We start from the raw sequence: 16917 nt of genomic DNA, 5'->3' as shown, positions 1-16917 counted from the left end.
AATGAATAAGAGTGTCTCGCGGCTAATTACGACGTCTTGGGTATCATTAACGCGCAGCTAAAGCTCTACATCTGGGCGGAATATATTTATATATTCCGCACGTATAGAAATACGGCCGCAGCGATCGGGATTCGAACCCCCCGACGTTGCGCTCAACAAGAGAACGCCATAGTCACTGACCCGCCTCTGCGGGTCAGTGACTATGGCTGTGAAAGGGAAAACACAACGCCGGCGATTGCGGCTAATTTAAACGCGACGTAAAACGCTTTCCGAGTTTCGGAACTGGTTGGTCTGGGCGCTGCTTCATCGTAAACAACTTGCAGAGCCGGGAAGAAGAAAAAAAAGAAGAAAACAAAGTGACCGACCTTGGAAAGAAGAAATGAAATGGGATGGCCAGTCCGAGCGCCGGCTCTTATCTGGGCGCGAGATGTCGTGGGACGTTGTGTGTACGTATAGTATATCGCGAGTTGCATCTGCGATGGGGACATACTTAGCGCCCCGGGTTGAGGGGTCGTAAATAAACGAAGACGAGTCGGACGGCCCCACCTTTCTCTGCGCAATGAAAATGAGAGTATGTAGAAAAAATAATAAGAAAAGACGTATGAAATATTGAATTTACTCGCGATAAGGGCCTCGCTTTATATATATACGTACTTCGTATACGCGGGCCTCGCTAGTCTGACAGGTGTGTTGAACCCCGCAGCGCCCGAAATGCGCTTCTCACTTGAAACATTTGAAATCTCAATTGCAGAGTCGTATTTCCGTTCACCGCCAGCCAAAGAGAAATGCTTGGGGGGAGTATATAAAAAGCCTGTCATGCGAGATGGGGAGGGGGGGGGGGGGGGGGGGTTAACCGCCCTCCCACACCGGTTTACCAAAGTGACATTCGGGATTGGGATGTATGTACACCGCGCTGAGATCTTCGAAAAGGTCCTCGCCTTGAAGTGTGTCCGGACTCGGATCGCCAATGGGAAAGTGTCTGCACATGGCGCTCGGAGTTGTCATCTTGCGCGGAATCCTATAGGAAATGTTTACTTCTCGAAGATTGACGGTATAACCCATCCTGAAAAAAATGTTTTCGCGTGTCTCTCGACCCTGTCAATCACTGAGTGCTTGGAACGGCGATCGCCGGCAGGAGTCGTTCAACTAAACGGTCAGTGGAAAGTGGTTTCGCGTCTTAAACTATACGCTGTAGGGGTCATTTGAACTTACGTTCTTGTTTTTTTAAATCTTCGCTTCTGATAGCGTGAGAATGCGTCGTAAACAAGTTTGATGTTGCGCTTGTGCTTTCACATATATACGCCTCCACTGCAATACTCGCGGACAACTTTCCGTGGCAATTAAGGAATAGCTACGGTCGCGCACAAGCGAGAGCGCTTCTGAAAAGAGTCCCACATTCTCGTCCGCGTAAGTCCAAGCTGGGGAAGAGAAAACGCGAACGTAATAGTTCCAACATTAAAGTAAGGCAGAAATACACTACTAAGTGTTAAATTTGACTCTGTTTCCTGCTCTTCCCTTCTTTCGCGTTCGGGCCAATGCGAAGCCATCACACGAGGAAGCTGCGCCGATTCAGCATCTCTTCCGATAAACAACCAAAAGCGCTGTCAGACACAGCCGGACTACTTGGCGCCGTGACACGTGTGCACAAGCTCCGCTTTCGTAGCTTTCACTTCATTGCCACAGAAGGTTGTCCACTAGTATAGCGAGCGTCATTTTACGTGTTGGCACACCAGTAGCACTGTAAATGAATCTAGTTTTTTTTTCTGTCTACTAGGTTGTTCGTTTCTACCTGGTTTGCAGACGCAGCGTTCAGGCAGGTATGCATAGGGCTAACCAATGTCCAAAAGGAGATTTAGGAAACAGCATGTACTTCTCGATACTGCATTTCACTTATGGGTATAATAAAAAAAAATGAGCAAGAACGAAAGACTCGTTAGTACGTGGAAATACTACCGTATATTTAAAGCAAGGAGATAGGGTTAAACGACTATTTGAGGAGAAAAAGACGAAAAAAAAAAAAAAACTCGAGTGCATAGGCACGTCCTTAGTTCTCTGTGCAAATGCCTCTAATTATTTCACGGCAATCATAGCCTGACATTTCGAGTCCAGTACATAACACGCCATGCTTCAAGGACCCCGTTACAAATTACAACGGGACATATAACGTTAAGTTGGAGCACATTATAATCTCTGCCTACGAAATAAAGTTCGCCTTCTGCGAAGACTTATATCTTGTTAACACGGAGCGCATACATACTATAAAATGCAGCATTTGCTTAGAAAGTGCCACCCGGGCAGCCATAATATACGTCACATATGACGCGTCATTTCTGAATAAGGATGGGTATACTGATTTCTCGGCGTCTAGTGAGTGCTCTACGACTGCAGTATTGCGCTAACCTGGTGGACAGCGTCATGACTCATGAGACATGGTGTTGAACGTGAAGTCAGATATGCAGAAACATTGCGTTCGATTAATGCAATAGAGAGGAAGCCAGTTATGGAACAGCAAAGACTGAAATATCGAACATCAATGAATAAAATCGAAAAGGAAATTTATCATGAACCAAAGAACGGAGCCCTTTACTGTTCGAAGCTAACGATTCGGTTGTCCGAGAACGCGAGAATTTATTTCTGCGTTCAGAAAATTTTCTCGTCAGGACACTTCGTGCATAGCGTGTGGAAGTGGCGGGGAAAACTCTCTCACTAAGGATGTTCTGTTAGAATGTCTGGGCATCCATCGAGCGATAAATGTGGACATAGCCTCCCAACGCATTGGGCTTTAGGGACAGTGGGTAAACGTAAGAGGGTCAGGCGGTGGCAGTGGTTAGTGTGAGTACAATTATCTTTTTGCGTACTACAGCAATTTACAGTAAAAAAAAAAAAAGGGGGGGGGGGGAGGCTGCGTTCGCGAAGTGCATTTAGTACTGATACGCATACAGCGAAAACCAGTGCGAAATATATTTTCGCGAACGCAAGCGTTGTCTGTTATAGGGCAATATTGATTTCGATGGGGGGCGAACGAAATGTGAAAACGCTACTGTGCTTAGGTGCACGTTAAGGAACCGCCGATGGTCAGTATTAAACCGAAGTCCCACACTATACGGCTTGCCTCATTATCGGATGGTGATTTCGGCACGTAAAACCCCAGACTGTCTTAGCCTCCTCGCCCTCATCTTTATCCTCACGATGTGGCGAAAGAAAAAAAAAAACAATACACCCGCGACCATCACTGCGGATCAAACTCAAGCGCCTGGGACAAAGTACAGTTGGGAGCCGGACGCTCTAAGCACAGTGGCATCGCGCGATATTCGCGTTTAGCAATTTGTGCGGGCTTTTGTGTGCAGTCACGCAGACTGTGATAGTGGCGACGGTTGTGCGTGCATTTTGAAGGGCACAGCAACAAGTAGTGTTTAACGGACGTTGACGATGCTGCGCGCGTTGCAATAACGTTGTTCCTGAGGAGACAGCGCCATTGTTTGATGAGCAGCGTGCGAGTGCTTGAACGTATGTCATTCATTTAGCACGTGGAGTACCCTTGCACCAATGCATAAAAAATACAAAGTGTACATAAATTGCTCGGTCAGATGTCAAGTGATCTCTCCGTTACGATGTTGTTCACTTTAATGGTTTCGTAGTTATTTTATTTCATTCATTTATTTATTTCAGCGTTATCGCATTTTTATTTTTTGCAGCGTAAGAACATAGAGAAATCTTTACCTAAATCCTTCCATATCACTTCCTGTATGACAGAATAGAGAATAATAAACCAGGATGGCGCTGCCCGCTGTGAGAGCCCGCGGCTTTCGCAGTAAATGACTTCAGAGTAGAAGGAATCGCGGAGGTCTGCAGATGCTTTTTCTTCTTTTATTTTTCTTTAACTACGTCAATCGAATCTCGGACTGCCCGTGGAAAGAACCATTGGCTGGGATAATGTAAAGAACATATATTCCGATGCTACTCCTTTTAACCGTTCAGGCCCGAATTTCCCCGTTTGACGCGGTTAAAGATCAGAGTGCGCTAACCACTCCAACCAACGATCACGAAGCGGAGCATGCCCGGCATAAACGTGCCCCGGAGGGGGGGTCTCACCGAAGCTCTACGCGCGGAGCACGACACGAGGTGTTGCTATACGCCCTGGGCAGGAAAGAGGCCCAACAAGAACAGCGGCAAAGCGCAGCTAACTTTACCCGACCGGCAGCAGGCCCGTTCCTCTCTGTCTACCACGGTCCCGCTTCCGCTGTTGAAACAGCAGCTGTGCCGCGTGCCCATTGTTTGAGGCCCTGTGACTGCGCCCTGAGCTGCTAGCAGGAATTGTGTCAAGCAGTGCAGAGGTTGACCCCCCTTCCCTTCGCTCCCTCATCTCTTTCTCTCTCCCTCTCTTTATATATACATATAGTCAAATCATAAGTGGCCTACAAACAATTACACGAAGGACAGAATTTTGTTGGCTACTTATGATTCGACTAATCAAAATCGGGCCCCCTCGGTTTCCTTCTCGTTCATTATACATTATTAAATTATTAAATGAAATGAAATTATGGGGTTTTACGTGCCAAAACCACCATCTGATTATGAGGCACGCCGTAGTGGGGGGACTCCGGATTAAATTTGGACTACCTAGGGTTCTTCAACGTGCACCTAAATCTAAGTAGACGGGTGCTTTTCTGCATTTCGCCCCCATCGAAATGCGCGCCCGCCGTGGCCGGGATTATATATACATATAATCTTGAACGTTACTCGAGACCCAGATGACATTTTGTACGCGATTGTGAAAGTAGCACTTTTTTTTTTAAGGGTGATCATATACTTTTAAGGTTGGTGTAGCGTTTAAATCCTTTCTGCACCTTTATGGCGGCAATCTCTGTTTCAGCGTCATCCTTGACCTTTGAACTAAAAGGACAGCTAAAACAAGTCGAGGTGGTTCGCGGTACAGCCGACGTAGAAGTGAGCCGGTTTCGCAATTTTTTTAGATGGCTCTGCCTAGTTGTTGAGGTGCTAATATATATATATATATATATATATATATATATATATATATATATATATATATATATATATATATATTCTACGGAGCGTAACAAAAACAAACGATTGCAATTGCTCATTTGACCTTCGCAAGTAAACTTGCATTAATTGTGGTGCTATGTGCACATTTGCATAAGTGTATTGTAAGTGTTAGTTCAGTGTCGTTGAAATTGATATATTTATTTATCTTATGCGTATGTGAACGTTTTTAGAAAGTTTTTTTCTTCTCTAGAATAAGAAGTATCACCTGACAAGGCTGATTTTACTTTCGCCGTTTTCTATTCTTTTATTAACAATTACTCTTCATATTGTAACTTAAAGTGGGTGACGCAATACACCAATTGAGGGAGCGGGTAGTTAATCGCAATATAACACCCAGTATACGATTATTTTCAGGGAATAAAGAACTGGTGGCACGTTAATGGGAGAAAAGGTCATTTAGACAACTCACTGATTGAAGAATTAAATATCGTTGCTGGCTGGTGTACTATATATGTGCCGGTAACGCATTACACTAAGCTTGATATCGGGAAAGAAAAAGCTCATTTAGTTGGTCATGCGCGCGTACTCAAAAGTGCGTTTGTACTGGAAACTTCCTGTTTAGTTTTAACGTTACGACATAAGAACAGCACTAGAGATAAGGGATCAAATGGCGCTGTAGATGATATTCTGGACAGATCGGAGTCTAGATGATATGAGATTGAGCGGAATGAATGGAGCAGAGGTAGGTCACGTGCTGCCTGCGAGCGGATTGTGATAGTTCAACAGATTAGGGGAGGGGGGGGGGGGGCACGCTTGACGAAGGGTAACTCATTCGAGGGCGGCCGAAAATGGGAGTGGTTAGATTGGGAAGTATGCGGTTGTAATGCTGGCTCGGTTCATACGGGGCAGCATCAATTGAATATCACTATGTTCCGAAGTTGAAATCATCTATTAGGATGATTAGAACCAAGGTGAATCTCGCACGTTATACTAAGTACTGAACTCCCGGCAATTTTGGCACACACACGCACATGGCATTTATTGTTTAATCGAAATTTATCACTAAAGGAAGAATAATCAAGCACGAAAGGCACAAGATACCCCACTAAAAGAGAAGAAGCGCTTTTTTCAGTGTTCAATTCGACATAACTTCGGCATTTCTTCTGCGTTAGGGAGGAAAAGCGACCGATATGACGTGTTTGGCAGTTATCTGTTATTGACAGGGTTAGTTTGGAGGAATTCGTGCCAAATTCAAGCTGCTGTGAGCGCTTGTATCCTATTGAAGCGTGCCCGCGAATGCGTGAACACAACTATGCCGCGTCATTGAACGCTGAATTCTTTTGTTGTTCCTATGGCATTTTGAACTTGTCCCCTTTCCCATGCTGGAAGCTCGTCATTCTTGCCTGCCGCGAGTAATGCCCAACAGTATATACACACTTCCACCACGCCGCACCACAACCTATATATAAAGTACGAGCCCAGTTTTTATTTCAATTCTTCTTTGTCAGTCCTATTAACTGACAGCGCTTAAGCCTTAACGTATGCGGGCCACGGCAGCGCATACGAAGCGCCTCGCTTCCGCGACCTGCCATGGTTGACCGTTCCAATCGCCGTCAGCGAGAGATCGAACGGGGTAAATTTAATTCCGCCCGAACCACCGCTGCCAAAGAGGGTCGGGCTCGAAGCAGGCAGGCGGGCGGGCGGGTGTGTGTTACGGTGTTTTGCTCCGGTGCGGACGTGGCGATCTAAGCCAGCGACGTGACCCGGTTGTCGTTCGGGTATCTCGCGGGCTCGGTCTGGGCCCAGTCGTATATTGACGCCTGTCGCAGCCATCGAGCGCAGAGAAGGTCGCGCATGGACGCAGCGGGTCCGCCGTCATCGTCGCCGTTGCTAACGAGACCTGCGGGCTCGGGATACGTGGCAGTCAGTGTTCTCGGGCATTGTTATACAGAGTTCTGTGCTGTCGTGTCCCGCGGTCGGGACCGGCCGGGCCCGCGGTCCGTATATAGAAGCTGCTCGGCGTCTTCTTGTACAGCGCTGATCGTGTACGCGTGACAGCTTATTGGCACGACCGGATTGCCCTGAAAGAAAGAGCGAGGAAGAAAAAAAGACGCTTCTGAAACTAGTCGTGAAGGAAACAAAAAGGATATAAATCCGGATGCGGCGATCCACATGCGCAGTGAGTATTATAAGACTGTGCGATGTTGCTTTCGCTTTCTGCGATTCGAATGCTCGAAATGTCACTCGTGAATAGTGACGTCATGTGTGCTCCTCCCCCCCCCCCCCCCCCCCTTTTAACGTTTCTCGCGAGATTTTCGGTGAAGAACGATGCCAACTGTTCTCACCCGCATAATGCGTCACCTTGCTCTCGAATGACGACGGGACAATATATAGTAAAAGCGAACATGAATGACGTACGACTGACCGACTGCAATTTCGTGTTGCGAAATATGTAACAGCGCTTGAAGAGCAAGGACGGAAGGAAAAGGTGATGGACAATCTATCAGCTGAGCTACATGACCTGCGAAGACATACACATATTTTCCAATATTCGATTCGTCCGCGCTGCTATTGTGAAGCATACAGAACGAGTGGCAGCTTCGAGCTTTGGACGCGGGTTCACCGAAGATTTCTATAGTTTCTAATGGTAAGCGACAGAGGGGACGCCTTCAATGTTCCCCTTAGGTTTTCTTTACGATAGGTCATATATTCGCCTACTAAATGTCTGAAATATTTCTAATAAACGGACCGAGGTGCTCCTCCAAACTTGTATAAGCTTTTAAACCCCTGCACTGTTCTTCAGTGACGCGGGAATGAAGAAATGCGGATGGCTTCTGGAGTTTATCGGAAAGCTCTGCAGAGGTCACTTACCAACCGCGACGTGCACATGGTTGTCACTGAAACCCTACAGGCGAGAGCTCTGTGGACTCGCATTATCAATGCCAGACTCCTAGAGGTTGCCATTTGCAAATGTATCTCTAAATTCGCTGACCGCGCGTGTCATGTTCCTCGGAGGGTTCTATAAACGCCCACGCGCGAGCGACACCGCGGTCAGGCACTGGTGATAGACCTCTCAGATGGCACAGTTGCAAGAACGCCGGCAATCTCTAGACAGTCGCGTTGGCATTCCAGGAACTTCCTCGTATTCTAAATCAAGGGAAACGTTGCGATAACGTGTTTACTTCATGCGGTAATCAATTTCCGGAGATACTGACTGTGTACTTTGTTGATAAAAGGAAGTTCTATAGAAACTCTAAAATGTACGCCCCGTACGAGAATTTGTTCGTATTTAATTTAATCTATTTGGGTTCTACAATGAAAGATGGCGGTTGCCGAGACTGCTGGGCGTAGCCGATAGGCCACTGATTCTTCCGTCTGTGCACTATTTTTCTTTTGTTCTGCATACGCATGCATCTAGCAGTCCGACATCACGAAGAAGCAAGCTAAAGGCCAAATGCCTCCTTTCTCGGTCTGTCGACTTCTACCAATCGACAGATTGGTTGGTTTATTTTGATTCCTTCATTCAGTTGTCGTTGAAAATTAAAGCTTTGTGGATTTAGGTTTGCAGGGCACGCAAGAAATTATCCTATCTTAGCAGTCGATTAAAAGGCAACACGTTCTGGCTGCAGCCGCTGCATGCGAGCACTGCAAGCAATCTCTGCATGCTGTCAAGCTATGTTTGCGAGGGCTGGGTCATTAATGCGGCTTTAGAAATACAACGAGGTATAGTTGTTAGCTTCTACGGCACATTCAACCGTGTTAATGAGTTCGCGATGCTTCCATGGTCCAATTACGATGCTAAGGAGATAGAATGGAGAGTGCCTGAGAATCTGAAATTAAACTATCTTCAAGGTTATGCGGCGACTTTACACTGATATCTCGTCCCGCCTGGCAAGCTAGTCGTGCCAGTATATTCTGCCCGTGTCCTAGTTCCCGTAGGGGACGGAAGATTTATTAAACGTAGTGATGCGATTAAAGAACTGCACTTCAATGAGTGCCTATGCAGCGGCTTCTTCATCTAAGCTAATGAATAATTAAATTGGACATGTAAAAAGACTGCTCCAGGAAATACGTATTGCCGGCTCTTTTAATATTCGCTGAGCGGTTTTCTGCATCACGATGCATAGCCTTGTATTACCGCCTGAAATGTGTGCGCTGTATGCGGCTTATGTTGATCGTCTTCACGCGTAGTCCGAAGCCAACGTTTCAAGCAGGGGAACTGTCTTCGTCAAGGGCCTGCCGAAGACAAGTACTTTTGTCTAAACGTTGGCCCCATTTGGTGGAAACTTCGTTGGTCCACTGTTAGTCAATTCAAGTCTCCGTCTTCCTGCGGACGTCTTTGCCTTGTTCGAAAGTTGGCGTCTGCTTCACAAGAATGTTCGTGTGCAAACCGAAAAATTAACCAGCACTGCATCTTTATTTGTAACATTTTTAAAGGATTAGATGGAAGATAGAGAGAAAAAAAAAAAGGCAAGTAAGTTAACCAGGTTGCACGTAGTTTGTTACCCTACAGGGGAGTAAAAAAGTAAAAAGGTAAATAGAAAGAGATAAAAAGTTACGCGCATGTACACAACTGCGTCCATCGTGCGAAAATGCGACCGCAGAGTCAAGTCTGGTGGTTTTATCTGCAAATGGCTGTCTAGTCCATAGCCTCAGATTTTTTTTTCCCCGTGAACGCTGTCGTGCAGTAATAGTGCAAACACGTATACTTGTAATACCGATTGCAGCAATTCTAAGCTGCTTGCGATGATGTTGAAGAGGATGAGCGAGGTATCGGAAATACATTGGTCACGTGACTACATCGCGCGTTATTTTCTTCGAAATTTCGAGCTTCTACCGTTACGTGCCCATTCTAGCAGTCTGAGTCTGCTAGGGAAGCACAAATAGCGAAAAAAATATATATATAACGGGATGGAGAAACGTACGCACATTCGCAAGTGTGTTCGAAAAAAAAATGGAGAAATCGTAAAGCTGGTCCGACAGTATGACATCGTGTCAAATCTTTCGATGAGGAGTAGCAGGGAAAAAAAGAAAATCGAGGAGCAGGCGTGCTCTCCGTGTTCGCTGTGCTTGACAGCTACGAGCGCGATCCCCCCCCGCCTATGGTTCCTTCGATTTTGCTCGCAGCAGCGTTTCCCGTCACCCTGGCGGAAAAGGAGCGAGCGAGTAATTGCCTCCATTTGACAAGTCTCAGGGGCTGCGCTGACGCCGTGTTCGGCACGACAGGTAGTTAACAAGCAAGAAAACGTGTGAGGGGGTGAACTCGCGGATACGTCAATAACCACGGGAAGCCTAACCGTACGAAACATTCTGGCTTCCACCGCGTACGCCTGTGTGCGTGATAAGAGAGCTTTAGAAATTACTCAAATATGTGTCGGCGGCGGAGGACCCAAACTCGGCTTGCGAGTTACGTTGCAAGCCGGGTCGATATACCACCCGCTGACTTTAGCGTTCGGTGTTTCTAAAGAGTTTTCATCGTTAAAACATAGAACCTAACTGGCTTGAGACTCGTCACTGTGGCTCGGACTATAACGTCCTACCGTTGAGCATGAGCACAAGGTCGCCGGGCGCGATTCCCGGTCGCAGTGGCCGCTAGCTGGTTAAGTCGTAATGCAATAACGTTCGTGAGGTTTAATGTAGAACTTCCGAGGTGGTCACAATTAATCCGGAGCCCTCCACTACAGTGTCTCTTACAGTCCGTGTGACGACTTGGAATAGATCAATCAATCAATCAATCAATCAATCAATCAAAGATAACTCCCACTTCACGCGACACGTGGTGGCAACTTTGAGAATGGCCTCAAGGCGCGCGCGTTATCGTGGAGGTCAAGACACAATCAGGATTCCTGGTCCAAAAGGCGTATGTGACGTTTAAGCTATATGTAGGTACACACTGGAGATCTTGATATGCAGTCTTTTTTTTTTTTCCTTTCAAATAAATAACTTCATCGCTGAAGGGTTACGCAAATTAAAATTATATTACTGTTATGCGCTGAATACCTCTTCGGCACATACGTGTAACGTATAACAACCACTGTACGGGATTTAGCTACGCCGTATTTCAAGAACTTCCATTTTGAAAAAGAGAACCTTGTATGGGGGAGGTTTCGTAACGCCGCATTAAAATATGTGCGTTAAGGCCCGGCTGCGGGCGCCTATACATGTAGTTCACAGCACGTAATATTTGGAATTCGGTGTATGGCAAGTGAATTCCAGTCAGTCGAATGCGCTGCTCCAAGATAGCGTTGTAACTGTCTCATCGTCCGCAGCGGTGGGTATACAGTGATCCTCTCAGGAAGCGACAAAAGGGTTTTTCGTTCTCGCGTTCTCCGAGAAACCAGCTGCCGGTCGACGGTCTATAAAATAAGCGGCATGCCAGCTATAGACCGCACGTGTGCGCGCAATAAAACCGTCAAAATGTGCACAACAGCACATATATTCGAGTGCTCTCGGTTTCCTTCTCTCTGACTGCGAATGCGTCTATCGACTTGTAATTCAAGGGAAGAACCGACGCTGTATTCAGAGTGAACACGATTCCATTCTACGCACTCAACTATAAGCACGTACGCAAAAAAAAAAAAAAGTGTTTCTTTGCTTAGCCGGTCGCAGCTTCCTCCTATATACCACACGAGTAATATACGCATCGATATGGGGTCGTTTTCTCGCACTTTAAGACTGCGGCTTCATTTCCGCCCGTTTGCGTGTTCTATCCCAAAGAGCACATTCAAGCGGATGAAAAAAAAAAAAAAGAAAGAAGTCTGGCGCGTATATCGGTATATTGTATACCTATATACCCCACCATACCACTTAGGCCTTCCTTTTATTGAAAAAAAGGCGCGATTGTTCTCAGAATATTTAGGATCCTGCTGTAAGATTTCTGGGGACGCCACTTGTTTTCGTTGGGTTTCTGCTGGGAGTCAAGATTCATTTAAGTAATGCTTTACTTTACCTGCGATGAACGGTGCAAGCGGTGTACAGAAGGTTTCCAATATCTGATGCTTCAGGATGCCCGATGGTATTATTTGTGTTATTCTTTTTCCGACAGCAGAGAGCGCACCACTTCACTTGAGGAACTGGAAAGAAGTCTGGCTTTATCACGCATGTATTAAAGCAAGCCCTCCTGCATCAACATGCTGAACGATGCGAACTCCAACCGAGTGTACGTTTACGGAGACGGCTCTTCCGCAATAGCGAGCACCACCGGCACCCTGGTGGTTATTTCTTCAGCATTGGCCTGCTAACAACACCAAGTGGCCGCGCACTACAGCCGTCACCGTGCTTTTTCCTTGGCAAGCTTCTCCAAGTGAGAATGCGAAATAATGTCAATTCAAGCTAATTTTCCAATTCCTGGTGTACTTTCGGGTTTCGCTGTCATTAAGCATACCCCAAAAGCAGCCTTAGCTAAAGTTTGATGCATTCATTGCTCCTTAAGGGCCCGGAGGCACTGCTTAAAGAGGACATACATCGACGTGTTTAAGTACGAATAAAACAACCAACAGCAAACAAAACTGGCAAGAAAATACAGCACACTGAATAACAAACAGGTAAATGAATACAATGGTACAACTGCAATTTGCTACAACATCGAAATATATATATATATATATATATATATATATATATATATATATATATATATATATATATTACAAAAAAGGAAAAAGGCGGTAAGATCTTGAGAGTCCGGTAGTATATCTTGAGATTCCAGGTGGCTGGCTAACTTTTAGCGAAGCCTTTCTTGGTCCGACCACGCAGAAATATGTTGAAGCATTCGTTTGTTTGTTTGTTTGTTTGTTGTTTGTTTGTTTGTTTGTTTGTTTTTCGACGTCGTTCCGTCACTGCGACTGGTGTCAACGCACAGTGCGCATTCCGCGGTTGGCGAAACCACCGGCATGCGTTCCCGTTTTCTCGCACCAGCGAAGCGTGCGCCATACGGAGTGAACCGTGACGAAAGGGAGCAGCTGCGGTCGCTCTGGGGTTCTCGGCGCGCGCTCTACACGATATCGCACTTTAGGAATGAAACAGGAATTTTTGAGGTCTGCAGCGTTTTCTTGGAAGTGCGAGACAAATGGCCTTGTGCCCGACACACTAGCGAATCGTTTGTACATCGTTTGTCGCGAGTCTGTGATTGAGCAATAACGATTCGTTGGAAGTCAGCGCTCGTGAATTCGTTTCTCGAGCGTTGGTCGTCTGCGTTTGCGCGCTGTCAAGCCTCGGAGCACATTACAACCCAACTCGCCCAAATGTACACTCTGTGTCAAACGGATAAGGGCTACGTTGCCTGAGACTGCCAGGCTCGCTATACGTGCTGTTTGAAAAGAGTTGCTGTGGTATGTCATAAGTTCCAACGCCCTGGAGAATCGAAACAGCTTGTGTATTCACCATCCAGAGGACTGGAGTATCAGGACCGCTACAGGAACCGCACCGTCACAGCCGAGTGACGTATATGGCGAAGACGCTGAATAGCCCGTATACTTTTGACAAAGGCTGTACATACTTGACCCTTTTGTGTATGTATACTTATCTCTAACGTTCCTTTATAGGCGACTGCATCTAGCCCATGAACAGCACCGTGTCTGTAATCTAATGAGAGACCAGCTACTGCCTCAGAAAATTGGCGTTTCACAATGTTCTTTAAGTCAGTCCCTTTTGAAAGAATAATAGAGCTGAACGCGATAAAGCTGATAGATAAACGTGAACAAGGACAGGCGCCTGTCCGTGCTGTCTCCACTGTCGCTGCATCCTTTGCTTGAGTCATATATTCTAGGCTAAACATGTACCAAACTGTAAAGAGCAAGTTCTCTTAAGCTAACATGTACGCCTTGGGCTGATAGTAATTAAACATATTTTTCTTAGTAGTATATGTCAATACTTTACGGACAGTTTTTACATACTGGGGGGGGGGGGGGAATTTAGGGGGAAACTGGGAAGAACGCTAAAGGAGGCGTACCGAGTTCTGCATTTTGCGGGGTTTTCTCGTTGTCATCATCGCGCGCGGTGTACAGGAAAGTTTCGCTTAACTTCAGCAAAGGCCGGCCGACGCACAAGGTGAAACGAGACGTCACGTCTCTCAGGTTGTTGTCTTTGCTGCTTTTTTTTTTTTATTTCTCCATCGCTTGCATGCAGGCCGCGAAGATCGACGAGCAGCGACAGCTTGCTCGGCTTTCGGGAAGCAAGACAGGGAGGGCCTTGCTTCGTTCTGTGAGGCAGTTCTTTCGCGCACGCGCGCTGTACGTATGCGCTCAAGAAGTTAGCGAAAGTTTGCGGGAAGAAGTTCACGCCCCGAGCAATCTTGCAGTATTGATTGGCGGCGTCAATACGGCGCGGGAACTGGCGCATTGTGTGTGTGTGTGTGTGTGTGTGTGTGTGTGTGTGTGTGTGTGTGTGTGTGTGTGTGTGTGTGTGTGTGTGTGTGTGTGTGTGTGTGTTTCCTGTTCCTCTGTATAGCTGTGCGTGCGACGCCTTCAGCTCTGTAATCGAGTCACGAGATGACGGCACGAGGCAGAGAGAGTGTTTTTCACAGCACAAACTACGCTCTTTTTGGTGGCCTCGCATCGCTCATCGATGTCGGAAGGCGGATAATTGCTTTACGCGTGCTCGTGGTGATTTAGTTTGTTTCGATCTGGACCCACCGCTGTGGATCAGTGGCTATGGCATGACGCTGCTGAGCACGAGGTCGATGGTGTGGTTACCTGCAATAGTGGGCGCGTTTCGATGGTGGTGGAACTTAAAAGCACTCGCGCATTGAGCTTTGAGTGCATGTTTGACGTGGACTCCCATGACGGACAAGAAGGGAATCGCACCGCAATGCACGTAAGGCATATTAGACCGGTCGTTTACGCTCTGGCAATGTAATGAAACTCGCGAAGGACAGATTTAAAACGTTATTCCTAGAGCAAGCAGGTGCACTAGCAATGATATGACATTTTAAAAAAAAAATTTATCGCCATCGAAGCGCGGTCGTTTACAGCTGCAGTGAAACTGAGTTGCGGTCCTAACGACTTAAAAAAATTGTACCGCTGCTGAAGTGCCCTGAAATGATCATTCCAGTATGGTGCTAGGTTTGCGTTAGTGTGTACAGTTTTTGGCTACTAAAAACCCGTTTCTGCGTGTTAATAACTTTTTTAGTGTCCTGCTAAAGCACCTTTGACTGTCCTACTCAACAACAGGTCCTCCTACAGAGGATTCAGAGTACGGTGGGCTCTTTCTTTTGTGCCTAAATTTCCTCCGTTTTCTCATGTACTCGCATCGCTTCGTTCGTAAAAAACACACACAAAAAAAAGAAAACGTGATTATTATTGTTGGTTTACCCTCTTCGTACATATTGCGCTGTTTCCTATACTTAAACGTGCGTGACCCATTCGCTCAACAACAGGCTTTGTGAAGAATGAAAACCTTAAGATGACAAATGTAGGACTGTCGCTTAAATGTTCCATATAGTTTTGCCGTAGCTTCAAGGCCGTAGACAACGACACGAGCCTGCTTCGGAAAACTGTGTGGAGCGCTGGGGGGGGGCAATGAAGGATCCAACGAAGAACAATAGACAGCTTCCCCCCATTTGATGACGGAAAGACGAAAATTAAACATGCATGTGTTCAAAGAGGCGCGAGAAACGACCCGTGCCATCTGTTCACGGCGTGATTGCTGACGCGAAGGCTCCCGCGTTTTTTTTTTTTTTTTTTTTTTTTTTTTCGCCAGTGCGCTTAATGTTTTGCTGCCGGTTCGCGCACGTGGCTTCGAGAGCTCGTTTACCTTTGGAAGCAGGTGGGAAAGAAAGACGGGAAAAGAATGAAGAAATAGCAGTGTTTCGACGGGTTTTTACGAGTGCTGTCGCCGATTTTGACGTGGCAGGTCGCAAACCAGGCACACACGCTCACGAAGCATACGAGAGCTCGGTGGGTGCGTACGACAGCCTTCCGAGTTCAGTTGTTGAGCGCCGTGTCCCGTCGCGCGCAGTGAGGAAGTTTGCGAGTTACCGGGTGTCCTCCACGGGTGCGTATTGTGTAAGGCGAATCTTTGGTTGCGTGGTGGCATACGGGGGTTGATCCTTTTTAAGTTCTAACATAATTTTTAAAACGCGCCTGTGGTAGATAGCACAATTCTTGTCCTTGAGCTGTATTATTCAGAGAGGCGGACATTACTAGCACGAGAAATGGGAACACATGCCCAACTAATTAACAAAAAACACTAATTAACTTAACTAATTATTGTACGGAACATACTGCAGTTTACGAATTGCAGCCGGTGAGTTTGCTAGATGTATCCACTTGAAATGAATTTCCAGATTACACCTATTTAGAGATATTATTTTTCAATGTGTGGGACGAAATACATGGGCGTTCCAGTTACTTTTGGGCTTCAATGCATAAAAGAGCCGTTGTGTTTAAAAGTAAGCGGAACAGTGCGTTTTTACGGCGAGTTTGATGGCGCATATCTCCAATCTGGTGTCATTCTGAAATTCATTCCAAGCGGATACGCCTTGCAAATTCACCGGCTACAATTCGTAAATCGCAATATGTGCCGTAAAGTAAATAATTAGGAAGTGAATAAGTGATTTTTTTCTTATTTAGTTGAATACGTGTTTTTATTTCTCGTGCAAGTATTGTCCGCCTCTCGGTATAATGCAGCTCAAAGATCAGAACTATGTCATCAGCAACAGGCGATTTTTAAAAATTCGGTATAACCTAAAAAAAACATCACTACGTATAGAAATTAATCATTATAAATGTAGGTGTACCAGAAAACACGCAGCATGATAAAAAAGAAAAAAAAGCGAAGCCGTCTACGTTTTATTCGCGCAGAAGGCTTCGCTTTTTGTTAACTGTGTTGTTAACTGTCTCCAAAGGAAGCCACCAGTATATTTTGTGTTTCTTAATAATGAATTGGCTATGATTAATTAACTTCATA

The 16917-nt window shown here is 46.1% G+C and overlaps 1 protein-coding gene across 3 annotated transcripts in view; it reads left to right on the top strand.

The window, feature by feature from the left end:
• The window catches only part of LOC119450320 (glycoprotein 3-alpha-L-fucosyltransferase A), a 243594-nt gene that overhangs the window by 47474 nt on the left and 179203 nt on the right, over nucleotides 1–16917 (top strand). The window lies entirely within an intron of this gene.

This window comes from Dermacentor silvarum, chromosome 4, assembly GCF_013339745.2.
Source record: "Dermacentor silvarum isolate Dsil-2018 chromosome 4, BIME_Dsil_1.4, whole genome shotgun sequence".
Classification (NCBI taxonomy): domain Eukaryota; kingdom Metazoa; phylum Arthropoda; class Arachnida; order Ixodida; family Ixodidae; genus Dermacentor; species Dermacentor silvarum.
The sequence above is the reverse complement of the archived record's forward strand: the minus strand, read 5'-3'. Positions and strand labels throughout refer to the sequence as shown.